The sequence below is a fragment of the Mauremys mutica genome, chromosome 13 (genome assembly GCF_020497125.1).
Source record: "Mauremys mutica isolate MM-2020 ecotype Southern chromosome 13, ASM2049712v1, whole genome shotgun sequence".
Classification (NCBI taxonomy): domain Eukaryota; kingdom Metazoa; phylum Chordata; order Testudines; family Geoemydidae; genus Mauremys; species Mauremys mutica.
Window position 1 is genome coordinate 27,174,569 of NC_059084.1, and position 23,062 is coordinate 27,197,630.

Below are 23,062 nucleotides of genomic sequence, written 5' to 3' on the forward strand. Positions count from 1 at the left end.
TGGGGGTCCCTCACAAACTGGAGACGGTTACTATGGGTTTGTCTTTAGTATAGCTTATGTACATACTCCACGAACTGAGCATTTGAGCTTGTTCCAAATCTGGGATGAGCCTATGCTGTGAAAACTGAAATGCTCAAAATAGCACATGCATGTGAATGGACACAGGGTGTTAAAATTAAATTACCCCAGGGGTTCTCAAACTGGGGGTCGGGACCCCTCAGGGGGTCACAAGGTTATTACTGGGGACCGCGAGCTGTCAGCCTCCACCTCAAACCCTGCTTTGCCTCCAGCATTTATAACAGTGTTAAATATATAAAAAAGTGTATTTAATTTGTAAGGGGGGGAGGTCACACTCACAGGTTTGCTATGTGAAAGGGGTCATCAGTACAAAAGTTTGAGAACCACTGAATTAACCCCTCTGGAGCCTCAGGAAATGTAGAGGGGGATCTCCCTTGGTAGGGTTGGGAAGGAGGTGGGTGGTGTAGGATATTGCTCTTCTCATGTGATCCCTCCTCCAGTGGCTAATTTTAAATGAAGCTACCCTCCCCTGACATGATTCTCCCTAGGGCACTGAAATTAAATATAGACTATAATTTGGCATTTGAGAAGTGAAAGGGATGGGAGCCCTAAGGGAAAAGCTAATAGCTTGGCTCTTCTGCAAGCCTCAAACTGCTGAATGAGCTTTAGGGTAGGGAAGGCTGTGCCTCCCAAACAGCCTAGCCCTGCCCCCTATCTGACCCCCACCCACTTCCTGCCGCCCGACTGCCCGCCCCCCCTCAGAATCCCCGACCCATCCTGTTCCTTGCCCCCTCATCATCCCCCAGAGACCTCCCACCACCACCCCGGAACCCCACCCCTGCTCCCTGTCCCCTGACTGCCCCGACCCCTATCCACCCCCTCACCCCCCCCGCTGAGTCCTGACAGACCCCTGGAATGCCCACAATCCAACCCCCCCATTCCCTGTCCCCTGACCGCCCCCCCAACCTCTGCCCCCTCCCTGTCCCCGGGACTCCCGGCCCTGGCCCCTTACCCCGGGCTCCCCTCTCACCCAGAGCCTCAGCGCATCCAGGAGCTTCGCTCAACAGAGGCAGCGTGTCTCCGACGGGGCCTGAGCTCCGCCCCGCTCAGAGCCACGTGGTCAGGGGGCGGGGCTGGGAGCTCCACGCTGAGCTCAGCTCCCTCCGCTCAGCCTGGAGCTCGCAGCCCCACCCCCTCACCACGCGGCTCTGAGCGGGGCGGGGCTCAGGGGCCCCGCCGGAGGTGTCCGGGATGCTGCTGGATGGGCCGAGGCTCTGGGAGGAGACGGGGCCGGGGAGGGAGCCTCAGCCATGCTCGTGGGGGCCCCTGCGGAGCCCGGGGCCTGGGGCAAATTGCCCCACTTGCCCCCCTGGGCGGCCCTGAGTGCCCAGCCTGAGCCGGGGAATCTAATGATCCAACCAGCAGACCAATGGTGAGGAATCCTGGTCACATGCCAGCTGAGGCATGTTGCGCCTACACTAAGAAGACAGTATAAACATTACTACTATGGTAAAAGTGATGAGCAGAACCGAGAGTGTAATGGGCCTGCTGCTGCCAAGTTATCCCCACCTATGTGCAAAGGTGAGACGAAACAGCTGTGTGACACCTTGGGATTCTGGGGGGGGCACACTTAAGCCTATTTTTTTTCCTGTCCATTCTCTACCCACGCCCCACCTCCTTTGATGCTGCATTCTTGAGACTAAGCCAACACTTCCGAGTGAGAACACTTCCACTCCCTGCTGAGCGCTATGCCTAGCAATTAGCCTTAGTAGCACCCACATGGAGCTTCTGCTCATCCTTGCATGAGAGTGCAACAACCTTGTACTCCTTGCTGTGTCCCACAGGAGGCGCTTCAGGACCCAGGCCTTCACTTCTAACTGCGATCACAGAAACGGAGGTAACAGTTTCAGATGAGAGACCGTGTGCAATTTCAGCCAATGCCTACCGATAGAGGTGGGTCTTGCTTCCATTCCATACAGGGAACGCAAGTTGAAGTTAGAACAATATAAGTACACACACACACGGCCTTCATATACATGTACACACAAAGCCCTACCTGCATACATAACTAGCCACATCCACGCAGACCTCCAATGTATACATGCACACACAGAGCTCTTTCTGCATACATAACTAGCCGTATCCACACGCACACACACACATTTTGAAGGCAGGACATTTAAGACGACAGTACCAGCAGTTTGAAGATGTGTCATTCCGGCAGCGGCAGTATTGCAGGGTATGGGACTGGGCCAGTTGACTTCAGCAAGCGCTACAGCTACTCGGCACCTCTAGGTTTAGCAGGCCTCAGAAGCATAAAGACAGTGCTTTTTGCTCCTATGCACAGGGTTCCACTGATCACCAAGTTTGGGCTTGGGAAGGAATTTGCCTTCAGGGCATGCCGGCAAAGAATTGAGGCTGGGGCTTCGAAGGAGGGTTTGTTTGATATTTTTTGAAGCACTGAATGTGGACAGTCCTTTGTCATATCCCACTGATTGTCACTATAGATATTGCACTAGGGCCTAGATGGCTCGGCTCCATTGTACTAGGCGCTGTATATGATCAGTTGCCTCTGACTGCAAGGAGCAGGCATTGGTGAACACCAGGCCCACCTCATCTCCTTCTATGTTTCTAAGAGAGTTTGTCAGAGATCCTGATTATTCTATAACTTTAATTGTTTGCACCTTGTCAGTGGGTTGAGCTGAAGGGTATTCCGAGGAAATGGGACTTCATAACAAACCACCCACATTTACAAGGAATAGTTCCAAAAGTATTATTGTGTAAATTTTCTCTTTGGTGTCAGACATCTATAGTTTTGCTAGCAGCAGCAGCAGCAAATGAACTACCCTTTTCACAAACACCTCACACTGGAACCAGCAAAACATGTCAGCATTAAGCCACAACTAAGTATGAGCAATGGTTGCTCAGCGAATAAGGGTGTGGCAGGGCTGACTAGCACTTCAGCATATGGCATCGTTTCATCTTTTTTTTAAAAATAAAGACACAAGATTTGCTCATCCAAGCGGTGTTTTTGGAACACTTCTGTAAAATCAGTACTACTTTGCTTTCTATATACTTTGTAGGGCAATTAAGCAGCCAGCATAATCAGCTTCATGAGAGGGTCTGTCTCCATGTGGACTTATAGCTGCATTCTAACATGCATGACTGGGTAGACAGCAGTTGTATAAAACAGCTAATGACACGGGAGCTGTGCAAAGTCATTGATTCATAGATGCCAAGGCCAGAAAGGACTGTTGTGATTATCTAGACTGACTTCCTATATAACATTGACCATAGAACTTCCCCATTCAGGATGGCTGTCACACAGTGAAAATGCACTGTGCTCTCGCTCTGCCCTTGTCTACCTTCAGAGTTGCACTGGTTTAACTTGAAATTGGTTTATGATCCGATTTAATTGAACTGTTACTGTGTAGACATTTAAAAACTGATTTATACCTGCCTTATATCTATTTAGTTTAAGTTGATTCCATACCAAACTCAGGGTATGTCTACACTATGAAATTAGATCAATTTTATAGAAGTCGATTTTTAGGAATTGATTTTATATGTCGATTGTGTACGTCTCCACTAAGCACATTAAGTCAGCGGAGTGCATCCTCACTACTGTGGTTAGCAACGACTCTCAGAGCGGTGCACTGTGGGAATCTATTCCACAGTTCCCGCAGTCTCCACTGCCCATTGGAATTATGGGTTAAGCTCTCAATGCCTGATAGGGCAAAAAACATTCTCGCAGATGGTTTTGGGTACATGTCGTCACTCTCCCCTCCCTCCCTCCCTCCATGAAAGCAACTGCAGACAATATTTTTTTATGCCTTTTTGCCTGGGTTACCCGTGCAGATGCCATAGCATGGCAAGCATGGAGCCCGCTCAGCTCACCGCTGCTGTTGTGAGCATTGTAAACACCTTGTGCATTATCCTGCAATATGTGCAGAACCTGGCTAAGAGACGGCAGCACGAGGACGATTGTGAGGAAGACATGGACACAGACGTTCCTGAAAGCACAGGCTGTGGCAATTGGGACATCATGGCGACAGTGGGGCTGGTTGATAGAGTGGAACGCTGATTCTGGGTCTGGCAAACAAGCACAGACTGGTGGGACCGCATAGTGTTGCAGGTATGGGATGATTCCCAGTGGCTGCGAAACTTTCGCATGCATAAGGCCACTTTCCTGGAACTCTGTGAGTTGCTTTTCCTCGCCCTGAAGCACAGGAATACCAAGATGAGAGCTGCCCTGACTGCTGAGAAGCGAGTGGCGATAGCTCTGTGGAAGCTTGCAACACCTGACTGCTACTGGTCAGTCAGGAATCAATTTGGAGTGGGCAAATCTACTGTGGGAACTGCTGTCATTCAAGTAGCCAATGCAATCACTGACGTTTGGCTATCAAGGGTAGTGACTCTGGGAAATGTGCAGGTCATAGTGGATGGCTTTGCTGCAATAGGTTTCCCTAACTGTGATGGGGCGATAGATGGAATGCATATCCCTATCTTGGCACCAGACCACCTTGCCAACCAGTACGTAAACCACAAGGGGTACTTCCCAATGGTGCTGCAAGCACTGGTGGATCACAAGGGATGTTTCACCGACATCAGTGTGGGATGGCTGGGAAAGGTGCATGACGCTCACATCTTTAGGAACTCTGGGCTGTTTGAGCAACTGCAAGAAGGGACAAGGCCACATTGCTTATTGTAGTCACACTATAAACCAAAACTGTTTGAATGACAGCCTTCTGTTGCTTGGGCCATCCTCTGGAGTGCAGTCTCTGGGTGCCCAGAGCGTTTTTGGGAGTCTGGGTGAGGAAGATATGGAACTTGGGAAGGAGGGCAGGTGGTTGTACAGTGGATGCAGTGGTGGTCTGTGCTCTTGTTGGCTTTCTTGCAGCTCCACCAGATGCCTGAGCATGTCCGTTTGCTCCCCCATTATCCTCAGCATTGCATCCTGCCTCTGCTCATCATGCTCACTTAATGCTTTCCTGGACCCTGCCACTGAATGCCTCCATGCATTCAGCTGTGCCCTATCAGTGCGGGAGGACTGCATGAGTTCAGAAAACATGTCATAGTGAGTGCGTTTTTTTTTGCCTTCTAATCTGCAATAACCTCAGGGACGGAGATAATAGGGGGAGCATAGAAACATTTGCACCTGCGGGGGGGATAAAAGGGAGAGTAAAATTTAAGATGATACATTTCTGAGAACAAAATGGAGACTCTTTCACAGTGAATCAAGCAATTCACAGCAGACAGCACACGTGCTTTAGGTACAAGGTCACATTTTGCTTTTATATTGAGTGCCTGCCGGTATGGTGGCACATCACACATGGCTGGACTACAGAATTCTGTTTCCAGGCAGTCATGGTAAGCCAAAGGGTACGCAGGTTTGGCTTCTAATGCCTTCATAACATGTGAGAATGTGGGGGAACTGTAGCGATCTCCTTTCCCATAGCAAGCCATGCCAGTTGGGTTTGCCATTTAAAAGGAGGGGCTGCGGTTTTCAGGTGGATGTGCAGCATACACTTCCCCCCACCCTTCCCTGTGGCTATTTAGGATGATCCCTTCCCCGCTCCGTGTGGCTATTTGGGATGATCCCTTCACCTCTCCCCCCGCATGGCTATTCTCAGGGATGATCCCTTTTAGCGAAGCAGAAACAGCCTGGCATGAACGGGGTACTTTTACTGTTCCCTTACAAAATTACCCCTATTTCAACCAGGTGACCATGAATGATATCACTCTCCTGAGGCTAACACAGAACTCAATGTTGTTGAATGCGACCAAAACCCAGGACCATTCGCTGCCATGCTTTGTGCTGCAGTGATTCCAGACTACTTGCTACTGGCTTGGAGTGGTAAAGTGTCCTACCATGGAGGATGAAATAAGGCAGCCCTCTCCAGAAACCTTCTGCAAAGGCTTTCAGAGTATCTCCAGGAGAGCTTCATGGAGATGTCCCTGGAGGATTCCCGCTCCATCCCCAGACAGGTTAACAGACTTTTCCAGTAGCTGTACTGGCTGTGAATGCATCCCAAGTCTTCAGGGAAAATCAAACATTAAACACTATTGCTTTTAAACCCCGTACTGTAGTTACAAATGTGCACTCACCAGAGGGGCCTTCTCTGCCTTCAGGGTCGGGGATCCCACCTTGGGAGGGTATTGGCTCCAGGGTGATGAAAAGGTTCTGACTGCTGGGGAGAATGGATTCAACGCTTGCCTGCTGCACATTCTCCTCCTCTTCTTCCTCCTCCACAAAATCCTCCTCCATGTTACGTGAGACTCCCCCTTTGCAGGTGTCCGTGGACAGTGGTGGGGAACTGGTAGGTTCCCCCCCCCCCGAGTGCCATGCAACTGATCATAGAAGTGGCATGTATGGGGCTCTGACCCAGAACAACCGTTTGCCTCCTTTGTCTTTTGGTAGGCTTGCCTGAGCTCCTTGACTTTCACACGGCACTGCTGTGTGTCCCTGTTGCAGCCTCTGTCCATCATGCCCTGTGCAATTTTGGCATGTATATTAGCATTTCTTCTTTTTGATTGGAGTTCAACCTGCACAGATTCTTCTCCCCATACAGCAGTCAGATCCAGTGTCTCCCGTTCGCTCCATGCTGGAGCCCGTTTGCGATTCTGGGGGGACTGCATGGTTACCTGTGTTGCTGAGCTTGCCATGCTGACCAAACAGGAAATGAAATTCAAAAGTTCCTGGGGCTTTTCCTGTGTACCTGGCTAGTGCATCGGAGTTGAAAGTGCTGTCCAGTATGGTCACATTGGAGCACGCTGGGATAGCTCCCGGAGGCCAAGAACATCGATTTGCATCTGCACTACCCCAAATTCAACCCTGCAAGGTTGATTTTAGCGCTACTCCCCTCACCAGGGAGGAGTACAGAAGTCAATTTTAGGAGTCCTTTAGGTCGACGGAACAGGGTTGCTTGTGTAGACACATTCATTATAAAATCAACCTAACAGGGCTAAATTTGACCTAACCCTGTAGTGTAGACCAGAGCTAAGCTAAATCAATATAAACCGGGCTTTCTGAATTAGGCATTCACAGAGGATTGAACAGGTGAACTGAACTGGTTTAAAAGCACAACTTTAGATAAACCATTGCTAGTTTGTGTGTAAACCAGGCCTCTCTCTCTTTGGGGGAGATTTTGGATCTGCTTCTCCACTGCCATGCACCTAGTGTCATCACGTACCCCTGTGCAAAGGGAGTGGGTAGTGCCACCATTTTGAGTGGCAGGGGCTTTCTACCCACTTCGTACTGGTGCCAGGCAGGGGAGAATCAGTCCCTGTATTCTCTCTTACTTACTTAAATGAAGGCAACCAGACAAAGGGCATGCTCTGCTCTTTGTGCAAGGCAAATGTAATACAAACCATGTTACAAACCATCTTGTGACAATTGAGTGTTCAACCATCATCCTCTAACACTGGGAAAAACATACAGTAAATGGGGGCCTTTGTTCCTACAAACCCTCCCCGCCACAGAACATCCCTCAACAAGCAAAGTGTTGTCGCAGTTGCAGAGTTATGGCAATGCCTAGTCTATGACAGTCATTTGCAGCTTGGTGATGAATCAGTCTCCCTAGCATTCCGCTTGGCTGTGGGGAGGAGGCGCCCAGTTCTTAAGCAGCTGGAAATGCTTTGAAGAGGCGCTGTACTTCATAAACCCCTTGCTTTGTGCTCTGCATTTGTGACAGCAGCAGCAGAGACCTGGCAGGGCTTTGAAGACGGATGCTAATCATTTGCGTGATTGAAGTGATTGCCTCCTTTTACTTTGATATTTCTTGTCATTAGCCCACTGACCTAAAGGACTGTGATATTAATCTTTAAATTCCAGACTAGTCTAGTGTTTACACTCCTGCTGTAATCATGAGATTCTATGTCTGCCACTCATAACTTTTGATTCATTTCTCGGTACTAGTCAATAGGGGTCATGCTACTACCTATCACAGAAGGGCTGAGAGAGCCTGAAGATTAAAGCCCACCAAGAAAGGGTCAGTGAGTCTGAGTCTCTTCTCACTTTGATCTCTTAGAGACCATTTTAACTCCATTGATTTTATTGCTTTACTTCCGATTTTCCAAGATGTCAGCAAGAGAAGAATCAGCCCCTTGGTGTTAAAGACGGATCCTCAATATGATTTAATGCCTATTTTGCGTTCAACTTTCTGCATTATTTTGTTTTTCAGAGGAACCTGTCTTTGCACTGAGATTGTACCGTATCTAAGACAATTATTATTATTTATTTGTATTGTTTACATATTTGTATTTATTTATATTCCATTGTGCTTGGCACTGTACGCACACATAGATAATCCTTTGCCCCAAAGAGATTACAATCTAAGACAAACGAGAAAAGCTGGATACACAAAGTAACAAGGAGAAAGCAAGGTAACTAGTCAACATGGTAAAGCAGAGGTTACTCACTTGCATCTGAAGAAGTGGGTATTCACCCACGAAAGCTCATGCTGCAAAACGTCTGTTAGTCTATAAGGTGCCACGGGATTCTTTGTTGCTTTTACAGATCCAGACTAACACGGCTACCCCTCTGATACTTGTCACTTTGTGCAGTAACTGGTGTTCTTCAAGATGTGTGTCCCTACACTACTCGAAACAGCAGCACTGTTTACAGACCACCAGCTACTGTAATTTATAGGCAGATGGCCTACTGATTTCAGTTTCATGTTACTGAAAGTATATCAGGAACTCATACAATTTCAGTGGAATTACAGAGCCAGACCAGCAGCGGGCAATTCTCACCACAATTTGTACCAGTGAAGGATCTGGTCCAAGATGTATTTTTGTACCAAGGGAGATCCATGGTTGGCATCGTGAAATTCATTATTGCAAAGCTATCAATTGTTATGAAGTTGTATCTTTAATTAAAGCCCTCAGTCGGGGGGTGGAGGAGGATCTTATGTAGCTTGATGTTAGGCTGTACAAGTCCAAGAACAAGTTCCACTTCCCAGCATCTGTATGTATGTATGGAAGAATGGTAGTTTATGAACCAATTCCACACTTGTATCTTCTTTTCTTGTTTTCTGACAACTTTATTCCAATTAAATATGATCATATAATTTGGAACCTATTTCTGGGCAGCTGTATCAGGAGCTTGTGCCATTTTCAGTCTCTCTGTTTGTCCTAGAAATGGATACTCTGGCTACCTATCTGTCTAAAGTTTGCATCACACTGTCACTTGCTGTCCCTCTCAATTCTTGTCTGAGTCATTTGCATGTACAGAATAAGACAAATCCAGTTACTTCAATACTCATTGAGTTCAGGAGGGAAGAAAAGCTTGGAATCAAAACCAATAGCATCTAGTGAAACTGACACCGTCCTTCTATTTTTAAGAGGTGAGGTAGTATTGAAAACTGTGTTAAAATTACATGCTATCACTTTAACTCGTAAGGGTTTTCCTGGTCGTGCTTGCAGGCTCTGTAAGGAAGTGTGCAATCTGGGGCTTCAGCAGTTAGTCTGCAAAGAGCCAGCCTAGAGCAAGGTGGGTTGAGCTGCATCACTCTTTGTCACGGAGCAAGTGCACCCTGTCCATTCTTGGGATGCGGTGGGGGGTAATGATGGCCCCATGGCTGAGTCTAAACAACCATCCCTTGTCTTGGGATAGCTTGGACTGGGGGTAAAAGTCAATAGAGCTGCCCTGTTCAGCAGTGTGTGGCCTAGCGGTCAGAGTCAGTCTAACTGCCCTGTTCAGCAGGTCTGCGTGGCGCAATGGCCAGCGTCCCTTCAGTAGGGCTGTTTGGCCTGGTGGCCACTCAGATGAGTTGGCCACCACCTGGGGGGAGGGGGTGGCCAGGTAGGAGGACCTGGGCCTTCCTGCTCCACCAGATTCCAGCTCAGGGCCCTGTCAGTGGCAAGTGTGCCCGCCACTGGATCAGCTGGGAATCTACTTGAAATACACTAACCCGATCTGGCACAATACCTAGTCCCCCTGAGTAACTTCCTACCCTGTTCCTGATGCAGTGGCCCTAGCATCTCCAGGGTCTCTGGGCTCCTCGGTCAGTGTGACTCCCAGCAGCTCCAACACTCCTTGGGTGTCCTCCAAAGTCTGAGCATCTCTGGCTTCTGCCGTCTGGGGCTTCCATGGTTCCCGAGCTGGAGCTCGCAGCATGCATCCTCCCTCCTCGGCAGTCAGCTCTGAATGAGTTGAGCTCAGGGCAGTTCCTAGCCATTTTGGTACCCTACGCAGCCCCCCTATGGGGGGGAGGGCAGGCCTCCAGGTGGTGGGGCTATCCCTAGGCCTCCGCATGGGGGCAGGAGCAGGCTTGGGGGAGAGGGGGGAACCACCCCCCAGCACAAGCCAGTGGAGCTGAGCGGGTTGAGGCCGGGTTGCTCCACTTCCTGCTGCCCAGTGAGTGCAGGGCAGGCCCAACCCCGCACTCACGGGGTGGCAGTAAGTCGAGTGACCCAGCCCCATACCGCTCCCTGGCTCCCATAATTGAGGTTTGGGGGACAGGTGGGAACTGCCCCCCAGCACTCACCAGCAGTGCGGCTGGGAGCCAGCGGCACAAGCATACTGGGACCAGGTCACTCTTGCTGCTGCCAGTGAGTGCAGGCCCAATCCCTGCGGCAGTCCTTAGGGGAGTGGGGGGCGAGGCTGGGGTGGAGCAGGGGCGGGGGCTTTGGGGAAGGGGTAGAGAGGGGGCAGAGTTGGGGCAGAGCAGGGGTGGGAAGTGGTGGGGCTGGGGCAGAGTAGAGGCGGGGGCTTTGGGGAAGGGGTGGAGCAGGGGCTGGAGTAGCACGCAGCTGCGAGGGCACCAGGAAATTTGGTGCCTCAAATTTCCTGGTGCCCTGAGCAGCTCTGTACTTTGCATATGTACTTTGCATCTGGCTGAGCTGCTCCCTTTTATATCTACTCTCCAGCTGAAGCATGCCCAGCATGGCTGAGGGGGCATGGCCTCCTCGACCCAGACAGTAGAGTTTACCTCACGGTACTAGTGTGGGGCAAGTGAGCCCGGTCACACTCTTAGCAACCTGCTTTGTCTCTCTCTTTTTTGTCATTCTTGTGTGTTAGGGTCCTGAGTTCTTAGAAATAAAGTAGCATTATTTTGCAACCTGCCAGAAGTGGTATTATATGTTTTTATCCAACTTGTTTGCTCGTATGCTGTGAACATAACAGGAGGGACAATACCTGACTTATTTGAAATGTGTGTTTTGGGAAACAATTTTTATCCATGCTCTTAACATCCATTGGGAGTGTAGAGCACACAGCATCAGCCAATCAAATAAGAGAGCAATGGAAGCTGTCTAGTATCTATTTGCAGACATGTACATCACTAAACAGACACAGAATAACATGGTTTTCTCTGCCTGTTGCCTCTCATCCCTTCATTCACAACCCTCCCAGAGCTTTACAGGTCTGGACTGTACCATTCTTGAAGATGTCTAGCAAATCTCACTCTTCTTCAGGAACTTAGCGAAACCAAGACAGAAAAGGTTCAGACTTGGGAACAAGAAGCAGGTGCCTGCTAGTGAGTGACCACAATGGCATTCATTGACAAGCAGCAAGAGAGACAGAGAGGGAGTAAGTTTGCACAAGGCTTCATTTCTTAGATTTTTTGGTGGGTGAATGACTGATATAGAGTATAGTTCGATTTACTGAACCTAGTCTGCTTCAGAGGTGAGCATGTTGAATAAAGAAGAGTCACTAAAAGGAATGAATCTGGAGCTTCTCAGCCTTTGAAAAACTTAAGAGGTACAGTAAGTTATATGTGACTGCATTAAAGGGCCTTGAGCCCCTTTGCTGGAATATATATTAGTCAGTTGCAAAGACTTTGAGACCTGGGCTGCAGTGTCACCATTGACTTTGCTCTGAATTTAAGACTAATTTGTTATTTGATCATTTCCCATCCATGCCCCGTGCTTTGTTAACATTCAGAGCAGGATCACTGGTAGGCCTTAGCCTCCATATGTCCTAGGTCAATGTTCCAAGCTTGAGAAGAAGGAACAGTGTAGAGGGGTTTGGCCGGGGCTTGTCCCTCTCCGGGGCAGCAGGGAACCACAGCGCCTCACTACTTCCTTTCAGTTGTGCCGGGGAATTAGCCTGGCCATGGGGGTCTCACGCCGCGGCAGCAGTAGAGGCAAAACATAACAGTTATTCACACCCGGTCAGCAGGCAGTAGTGAGTCAGGGTCTCAGGTCCTCAGCCAGGAGCTGAGCAACTATTATATAATGAGCAAGCCCCGGCCCTGGGTCAGGGCAGGGCAGCAAAGAGTCAGTGGCTCAGGCCCTCAGGCAGGGGCTGAGCAAACGGGTAAACAGCAGGCCCAGGCTCCTGGCTCCAAAGGGCCTGCGAGAGAGGGAGACGGCTACTCACAAGTTGGGTGGCAGGGGGAATGCAGGCCCACTCACTCCACTGTGTCCCAGTCCGGGGCCCTAGCAGTGGCAGAAGGCCTGCTGCTGTGTCAGTGGAGATCCTGGCCGCAACACACTGACATGGGCTCTGGCAGTGCTGCAGCCAGACTAGGGTCAGCTGCCCGGCAGGCTACTTCCTAACTCCCGCTCTAGAGGTACCTGGGTCTGGACGGTGTCTTCCAAGGGGTCAAGCACCATGGGCTCCTCAGGGTAACTGGTGAGCGGTAGGCTTGGCAGCTCCTCTGGGTAATTTGCGAGGGGCAGGCTTGGCAGCTCCTCCAGGCTCTGGTCAGCATCAGGCATCAGCTGGTCTGGCCGGTCTTCGGGTCGGCTGCCGATTGCCAGGGTCTCCCAACTGAGAGCTAGGCCACAGGCATCTGGCCTCTCCGGAAGATGTTCTTCTAATGAGCTCTGAGGTTGGGCTTTTATACTTCCTGTCCTGCGCCTTGACCTCTGGGGGGTGGGGCGCAGGACTCACTGGCTCCGCCCACTTTGGTGTCCAGAGAGGCTCGTCCCTCTCCAGGGCAGCGGGGAACCACACTGCCTCTGGCTCCAGTCCTTAGGGAAGGGTTGGAAGGACTGGGCCTACTGAGGCCCCATAAGACCATGTGCTAGTTCTGAGCTGTAGCTGTGATGGACTTGTAACCACAAGGAAACCCCTTGGGTGTGGATTTGAAGGACAGCTCCTGCCAGAGCCCATGGAAGGGATGGGGTGATCGCTGGTAAACTTATTAGCATGCAGGTAGGTTCTTTTACTGTTTTTGATGAGATTTCTCTGTAGTACTTTTACTGCAAGAATAAAATAGGCTTGCACGGAAAGAGCTGTGTGGTACTTATAACTGTTGACAATCACTCTGTTATCAGTCTCTGAAACAGAAAGCAATCAGGTGAGCTTGCGCTGCCTGTCTCTGCTGAGAACAATGCAGTGAAGGCAGGGAACTGTGCAGCCTGGAAATACCCTGGTCATATGAGAGTGAGATGGGTCTCCACCCAGAAAGGCAATGGCTGGGGAGGTGGAAGCCAAGAATGGACCCTTGCTGGACCACTCCGAGGAAATACAGGTCCACGCCGGGGAGTTAGAGTGCAGCACTTTGGTGCACACTGCTATTTGCGCCCCCATAGTCCACACTTTGGGGCAGTGTAGACATGCCCTTAGGCTACATCTGCATTGCAGCTGGGGGTGTGAATGGCAGCTCACATAAATGTAACCATGCTAGTTGTACTCTAGCTAGCTTGCTAAACATTTTCATAAGCTGCCATACATACCCCAGCTGCAATGTGGGCATATCTTTAGTGACACATCTGGATGAATGGAACAGGCAGAATCCAAAAGACCCGTGAGATGCAATCCAAAATGTAAAAACTGTGATAATGATGTGACTGAAATTATACAGGCCCATCTAGACCTGTTATGCCAGTGTGACACTTTTCCTCTCAGCAGCTTCATTATCGGCTCACAAGCATGACCCACTTGCACTGCTGCTGCAACTTTACCGCTTACTGAATCGGGAGGGCTCCGTGTGCAAAATCAGTCCTCTTCATTATTTAGCAGAAGACCAGTTAGTCTCTAGCACACCACTGGAAATGCTGAGTGATTTATCTGGAGACGTCTTGCAGGTTTTGCTCCATTAACCCCCAAACAGGATGTCTGTTCAGCTTCTGCAACGGGATTCTGCAACCATCAAGAGTAGCTAAGAGAGCCCGTCTAAATGCTATGAAAAAGAGATGTCAGTCTGGCCTCATTTGCAGTCTCCAGATTCCACCAAAATATGTATTTTCTGAACATTTGTTCCTCACAGCAGGAGCTATTCTTTCTGACATATTTATCCAGCTTACCACTACCTCGAGATATCATTTTTGACAGATAACCTTCTTAAATTAAACATATGAATGTACCGTATGGAGGGAGGAGTTGTGAAGATTAATGGCTCAGAGGATGACTAAAGAAACCCTCCCATTAGCTCTTCTTGCCCCCAGTGGAATTTGCTTTTCTATTAGGAAAGGAAACAGGGGGGCAGTCTGATGAAAGGGATAATGAGGGAGGTAGATCACAGGTTTGGGATTTAAAGCAAACTGCTATTTGTATCAAGACCCTCGAAAGAAAGACCAAGAGAAAGAGCAGATATGTGGTATGAAAGCAATCCTGATGCACGGAAAAGCAATTGCTGGCATGTGAATAAATTAGAAGAGATTTAGTCCAACTAACAAGCTAGAAGCGGGAGGTTCAGATCTTCTACTTGGATAAGCAGGACCCATTTGATTTTTGTCCATCCTATATGAATTTCATGAAATTTCCTTTCTTTCACTTTTCTTCTTCATGTCTTTCCCAGCCCCTTTTCTACTCCATTGCTCTCTAACACAATCTGCTCCTTTCAGGGAGAGAGGCATAGTCTAGGCAGAGGTTTGATAACAAGATGAGGTGCCAGACTCCAGGCATGCAAATCCTAGCTAGAGCACTGATGGCCCTGGCTGGAATTTTCAAAACTGGCTACTAATTTTGAGTACCTCCATTTTTGGGTGCCCAACATCAGACAGAGGCAGCCTGATTTTCAGTGGGGCTGAGGACCCCCAGCTCCACTTGAAGTCACCCACCAATGGAAACACCCCAAATCAGTGGACACTTTTGAAAAGTTGAGCCTTAACTTTTATATGGCTCAGTTTCCTCATCTGTAAAATGGAAATAATAATGCTGTGATGCCTTGAAATCCCTCATGTCTGCACTGTGTAGGCAAGCGACTAGCTAAGACTTCTACTTGTCTGCTAAACTGCATCTTCATCTTCCCAACCTCCCCGTCCCTCTTTGCTTGTTTTGTCTGCCTGTTTCATCTTGTCTGACATGTAGCTGTAATTTCTTTAGGGCCGAGACTTCTTTGTTACTCCTCTGTAGAGCACCTAGCAGAGTAAGGTCCTGATCCTTGATCGGGGATCATAGGCTATATGACAATGCAAATATTAAATGAAAGAATACATCACAATGATAACACCCCTCAGGGGCATAATGGAGATCCATTACTTGATGCTGGAGAGGCGCTTTGAAAAGCACTATGTATTTTTATTCAGTTCTGAACCCAAAAAGGCGAATGATGGAAATGAACTTCCCTGGCCGGTAGTGAACTGCAAAATGCTCTATGAATTGATGACATATATTTGCTTCTTTGTCTGGGCGTGTGTTATATAATCTGCTGAGGTAGGATCTGAGGGTCCTCAAAGCCTCTCCGTGCTTAGGAACCATGGTAATAGGGTACCTTATAAACTCCGAGGGTGGAGAGCATGAGTGGCAGTAAGGGAAGAAAGGAGACAGGCACACTGAGATTTTCACAAATGATAAATGATCACTTGTCAAAGGCTGCTTGAAGCATTTCCTTCTTTTCAATTATTCCACTGATTATGAAATTCACTTGATTATTCTAAAACCGCACTTAAAAATGAGTCAGATCATACAATTTCCACCAAATTGCTGCCATCCATCATCTGCCCCAGCTCATGAGAAAGGATATCTCAATTTGATACTTTTCTCCTTGCTGTCGTTTTCCTACAACGACCTACTATTTTTCTTTTCTTAGTGCCATTGTTTTTTCTTACTGATGAAAATACTCCCCGCTCCCCGCCCGTGACCTTCCCTTCCCCGAATGAAAAGGTTGGTTACTTGCCACATCAAAATTGTGAATAGTTTCTGCTGCTTCTTTTGTAAAAATGGATTATTTTTGAAGAATTACTTAGACCAGCTCTCTATCAGCTCATACCCTATTTGTCTGAGCAGATACACTCAATATGGAGTCTATGCAATGGTAGCCTCATCTCCAGGATATCATGCTGCCGTGAGTCTATAATTAAGCTGGAGGTTTATGATTCAGTGATTCGGCATTGTTTTTTTCTTGGTGAACTGCAAGGAACTCTCTGGAGGAAGCATTTTTGCTGCTTGCTCGATTAAAGTTATATATATTCCTCCCGAATCCTCTCCCCACATAAAGTCAAGAGCGCTCTTTTGAAAAATGGATAATCTATACAGTGAATTTTATGGCCAGGTTCCATTTTTAAAAGTCTAAGATAAAACCAAAGCACCCAAAAGAAAAAGAGAGAGAGAAGAAAAAGAAATAAAAAAAGAAGACAAAGAGGTCCAAATCAGAAAATAAAGCAAATATATTTTACTGTGGCATGGCACGAAAGCAGAGAAAGCTCTATTGTTTATTGCAATATGTTGGAGGAGAAATGAAAGTCAGAGAGCAGAGGGAATACTTAGGAGATCTTGGGAATATTGCTGGAGTCTAACAACAAATTAGGGCCTTGAGTCTTTAAACGTTTGCACATGAGTAACTTGACACATTCAAGTTATTTCCACGGAACTCAACAGGTTCAACTGATGTGCCTGAGTGTATGCAAATTTGGGGCAAATTTGTCAACAACACTTTAAAAAGTCAATTTTAAACACATATTTCTCCAGTTATGCCTCTGCCACACTTCCGCTCATGGAGCACTAGCCTCCCCTCTCCTCTCATACAGTGTCAGCATAGCTAGTGCAAGTGCTTTCTCCTCTGTAGTTCCCTTCATCTGGAACATGTCTACTAGCTCCCTCAATGATCAACTCACCATCTCATCAATGAAATGATGTGTTAGTCTTTCATTCTGTTGGTGTAGTATTTAACTCCATGCACTGGTTTGGAATTCAGTTTGTATGAAAAAGGCTGTGAAGATAAAGATGAATATTTAAGCTGGGAGCAGAGTTAAATAGGCATTTGGGTATTAAAGAGTGCAAGAGGCTTGTTACAATGCATTAACTCGGTGTGTGTCTTTGTCCCCCTCTAGTGGATGGAGCATGTGCAGAGATTTATGAGTCTGCTATTGTCTCTGTTGGTAACAAAAGTTGGTCCTTTTGCTCAAGCAGTGGAGACTCCCACTTTTAGAGCCAGAATTCCCCACAGGCAACCTGCTGAGGGGCATCATTACAGGCTAAAAACATCCTCTATTTTGTCTAGAGCATGTTAAGAAAAGAAGAAAGTGGAGATGGAAAAACATTAATGCCAGGGGCATCATTGCAGAAAAAATTCTTCATCTCCGCTTTCCCCTCATCACAGCTGCTCATGGGGGGCGGGGGTTAGTGAGCAGATCCCATCCTGCAGCCGCAAAGGAAGTGGCTTGTCCCAACCCAAAATGGTGCTGGAGGTGACAGGCCAGTCCTGTCCTGGGCAGTAAGAGGCGGTGGTGGGCCATGTGGGGTCGAGTGGCTTACCAATGGTCAGCCCAGAACAGGGATCGAGCCTCGGCTCACCCCTCATTCAGATCCAGCCCAGGCCATTGCTGCTGCTTCCTGTCTGGCCCGCAAGGATAGGGGACAGTTCTTGTAATGGGATGCTAAACTGTATTACACTGTTCATCCACTAAGTGGTGCCATGTGTAAAATGCCATATTTGAGTTAACCTCAGCCATACCTGGCAGAGCATAAAGGATCTAATGACAAATATACCTGGTGCATATAAGCAAGCTCTGTAGCCAGTCCATATCTGGTACAGGAACATGACATGGTGTCAGTAGTAAACTAAGAACAGAAAGAGATGGAAAACAAGCAACAAAGGTTGCAGGATCTCATCCACATGCCATTCTTCAATGCCCCAGAGAACTTCAGCTTTGACAAACGTTCAAAATGGACAGACTGGAAACAATATTTTGCAAGTTTCAAATTGAAAATCAACTCCACAAAGAAACTGGAAATATATAGGTATCTTCTTTAGTTCATGCTATGGGGAAACAGACAGAGCGTATTTTTAAATCTTTTGACTTTACTGAAGACAGTCACAAAGATGACTATAAAAGGGTTCTAACTATGTTTGATGCATACTTTATACCCCCGAGATATGTGGTTTATGAAAGAGCATGTTTCAAGAGAATTCAAGAACCTGGGGAAATGTTGAATGTTTTATAAGAGCTCTGCATACATTGGCTGAAAACTTTGATTTTGGGACTACAAAACATGAAAATATTGAAAACAGGCTGGTTACTGGGTTAACAGATAAAAAACCTTTCACCGCAGCTAAAACTGAAGAGAGATTTAACCCTAGCCACAGCTACTCACATATCAAAAACAGTCTGAAATAGTGAGACTGCAAAACCTAGGCCTGGTCTACACTATGACTTTAGGTCCAATTTAGCAGCATTACCTCGATTTAACCCTGGACCCGTCCACACAACAAAGCCCTTTTTTTCGACTTAAAGGGCTCTTTAAATTGATTTCTTTACTCCACCTCCGACGAGGGGATTAGCGCTGAAATCGGCCTTGCCGGGTCGAATTTGGGATAGTGTGGACGCAATTCGATGGTATTGGCCTCTGGGAGCTATCCCAGAGTGCTCCATTGTGACCGCTCTGGACAGCGCTCTCAACTCAGATGCACTGGCCAGGTAGACAGGAAAAGCCCTGTGAACTTTCGAATTTCATTTCCAGTTTGGCCAGCGTGTTTGCAGAGCTCATGCAGAGCTCATTACCATGATGTGCACATTGCTGGGGCACATTGCCCAGCCCGTACTTTGTGAGAAGTCTATGATCATGTCCCTCTCGTCACCGCACTGCCATCACCTCCTCGCCTGGTTTTGCATGAAACAATTGTCTGCCGTTTCTCTGACGGAGGGAGGGGCTACTGACAACATGGCTTACAGGGAATTCAAATCAACAAAAGGGGTGGCTTTGCATCAAGGAGAAACACAAACAACTGTCACACAGAATGGCCCCCTCAAGGATTGAACTCAAACCCGTGTTTAGCAGGCCGTTGATTTCACAAAACAAATCAGGTCAATTTCTTGTTTTGATCCATCTATCTTTTACATCTTAGGCTGGCAGCAGATGGTGCAGTATGACTGCTAGCCATTGTCATCTCCTGGGTGCTCGGCAGAAGATGGGAATGACCTGGCTGAGTCACTCCCATGTCTGCCCATGCACCCTGACCAACCTCATCGAGGTTGGCTAAAAGACCACCCAGGAATACGACGACAATGGCTACTAATCGTAATGCACCATCTGCTGCCAAAAGGCAATGAGCTGCTGCTGTGTAGCAATGCAGTCCCACATCTGCCAGCACCCAGGAGACGTACAGTGACGGTGAGCTGAGTGGGCTCCATGCTTGCCGTGGTGTGGCGTCTGCTCAGGTAACCCAGGAAAAAAGGCGCGAAATGACTGTCTGCCGTTGCTTTCATGGAGGGACGGAGGGAGAGGGAGGCCTGACGACATGTACCCAGAACCACCCGCGACACTGTTTTTGTCCCATCAGGCATTGGGATCTCAACCCAGAATTCCAATGGGCAGCGGAGACTGCGGGAACTGTGGGATAGCTACCCACAGCTACCCATAGTGCAATGCTCCAGAAGTCAACGCTAGCCTTGGTACTGTTGGTGTCACTAGGCATGACTCTAGGTAACTCAGGAGGGTGGAAAACCACAGTGTCAATGAAGCCTTTTTGTAGTAGGCCTGAATGAACTAAAGTCACTCCATGTCTGACCAAAGTGCTTCCATGTTTATGTTTGAACTTTAATTGACCTAACAGGCCGGCAACAAAGAATGGTTATCAGTTACAACACCTGCACCAGAAGGTAATAACAAGGCCTGCTATAATGAGCCTGCCTGCTCAAAGAGGGAGTAAAACAAGATAACTGTTCACAGAAGTGTTACTAACGAGCTAAAGTGGTTTTTGCCAAGTATGATTTAACCTGCTTAGTGTATTTGGTACATGGGAATAGACGGGAGGGGCAAGAAAGGGGGTAAAGGGGGATGAGGAGTGTGGGGGGGAATGGAAATGCTTAGCTGAAATCATGTATAAAGAGAGAGAGCTGTTTGTATCGGTGTGCAGGATTTGAGATTGCTATGTCTCCCTTGCACCTTATTTGGGCTCAAATAAACTTGGTATTGCTTCTCCACCCTGGTGTGTTAGTGCGGCGCACACCGGGCAACGAACCCCCACTGTTGCTGTCCTCGGCCCTCTGTGCCAGCAACAGTACTGTGGATGCAGTCCGCCGACTTAATGCACTTAGAGCATTTTGTGTGAGGACACACACAATCGCATGTATAAAAACGATTTCTAAAAAAACAACTTCTATAAATTTGACCTAATTTCATAGTGTAGACATACCCCTAGAGAAACTTGACAAACTTGGAAATACCTGAAACTAAGGTAGAGACTGTAAACAGATACTTGAATGTTAAAAGTCATGACCATAAAACCCCTGAAGCAAGGAACGAGAATCCCCATGCAAAGAGTGACAAATTCCAGACTATATGCACACAAAGTGTGGGGAAGAGTCATAACCCAAGAGATGATGCATGTCCATCAAGAGATGCACAGTGTAATAATTGCATAAAATATGGACATTTTGCAGCTGTTTGCTCCACCAAAGCAATCAAGAGTTGGGACTTGAATTAAAGACAATCAACAAACATTGTTTCTGGACATTGATCTAACACTTGTTATAACACAGAGCCTGCCTGGAGGGTGAAACTGAATATTCATCACAAGACTATTGACTTTAAAATTGATTCAAGAGCTCATGTCACAGTGATCTCAGAAAGGACTTACAATCACCTTCAACCTCTCCCAGAGCTAAAGTCACCTGACACAGCTCTGACTAGCCCTGGAAGGATTCTGAACTGCCTGGGCCTGTTCACCACAGAAACAACTTATAAAGACAAAAGTTTTGCAATCAGAATGTATGTGATCAAAGGACTACAGACCCACAGCCTTCTCAGCCACAGCATAGCAGCCAAGATGGGCCTAGTGAGAAAGGTGGAATAACTCAATGGAATATTTGGTGATATTGGGCTTTTCAAAGGAGATTCAGTACAAACAACCTTAAGAAACAATGCTGAACCATGGCATTTATATACATCTCGCAGGATTCCTGTCCCATTACTTCAGAAAGTGGAAACTGAGTTAAAGAGAATGGAGTGGATTGGCAAACTCGAGAAAATCTCTGAGCCAACAGCATAGTGTGCCCCAATGGTACCAGTTATAAAGAAAAATACAAATCTATGTGGATCTTAAAAGACTTAATGACGCAGTTTTGAGAGAAAAACATATCCTCCCAACACTGGATGACTTCCTCCCCAAAGTGAAAGGAGCTACAGTGTTCTACAAGCCGGATACCTTGAAAGGATTCTGGCAAATTCCCTTCACCAAAGAAAGTGCTAAACTGACTATGCTTATCACACCCTTTGGGAGATTTTGCTTTCAAATATTACCTTTTGGGATTACCAGTGCATCTGAAATTTTCCAAAGACAGATTGCAGAATTGTTAACAAACACAAATGTAGTTGTAGTTTTCATAGACGATATTCTGATGTATGGATCTCTGATGGAAGAACACACCAAAACCCTCAATCAAGTCCTAAGCCTAATCAGCCAGTCTGGACTGAAGCTAAAACAACTTAAAATGTGTTTTTCGCCTATCCTAAATCAAGTTTTGGGGACAGACAATAAACAAAGATGGAATCAGTCCTAGCCCTGAGAAAGTAAAAAGCAATTCAAGAATTGAATGCACCAACTAATATACCAGAACTGAGACATAGACTTGGGATGGTAAATTACCTAGGTCGATACCTTTCTACAGTACCAAACCCACTGAATGAACTGTGAAAGTCAAGATATCTTGGCTATAGGGGCCAAATCAAGAAATTGCCTTCCAAAAGGTAAAATAAATGATCTCAACAGCTCAAGTGCTCAAGCATTATGAAGCAAGCAAACGTACACTTGGTAGTGCAGATGCAAGCAGCTGTGGTCTAGGTTGGGTTATTGTTGCAACAACATGGATCTGAGTGGAAGCCAGTTGCATTTTGCTCTTGCACACTCACAAAAGCAGAAGAATGATATGTACAGAATCAAAAGGAGTGCCTAGCAAGGATATGGGCATGTGAGAACTTTTACAGGTATCTGTGTGGACTGGATTTGTTTATGTTGATAACAGACCATAAACTGTTTGTAACCCTCATCAAGGTAAAAGATGTGGATAAAGCACCACTGAGAGGCCAACATTATTGCTATGGTGAATGTGATTTAACCCAATTGCTAACTATGTTCCTGGGAAAAATCTGATAGAAGCAGACACTCTGTCACAGAGCCCAGCATTGCACTCAACTACCCATGAGCTCGAAGACGACATACAGGTGTACGTGGATGCTGTAGACACAAAGACCAGTGTCAGCAAAGAGACTACTCCAGCTACAAAAAGAAACCTCGACACACACTCCAGTTCAGAAAGTTCTAACTTACATTATGTATGGCCAGGGCCGGCTCTAGACCCCAGCGCGCCAAGCGCGCGCTTGGGGCGGCGTCCCGCGGGAGGGCGGCAGGCGGCTCCGGTGGACCTCCCGCAGGCATGCCTGTGAAGGGTCTGCCGGTCGCGCGGCTCCGGTGGACCTCCTGCAGACGTGCCTGCGGAGGGTCCGCTGGTCCCGCGGCTCCGGTGGAGCATCCACAGGCACGTCTGCGGGATGTCTACCGGAGCCGCGCGACCGGCGACCGCCAGAGCGCCCCCCGCGGCGTGCCGCCCTGCTTGGGGCAGCGCAAATCCTAGAGCCACCCCTGTGTATGGCTGGCCCAGGCACCTAAAGGATGGTAAGTAAGTAGCAACAGATAATTGTCCATGCACCACAAAGTAAAGCAAGTCAAATGGACTCATGATTAAAGGCAATTGCATTGTAATGCCAAAA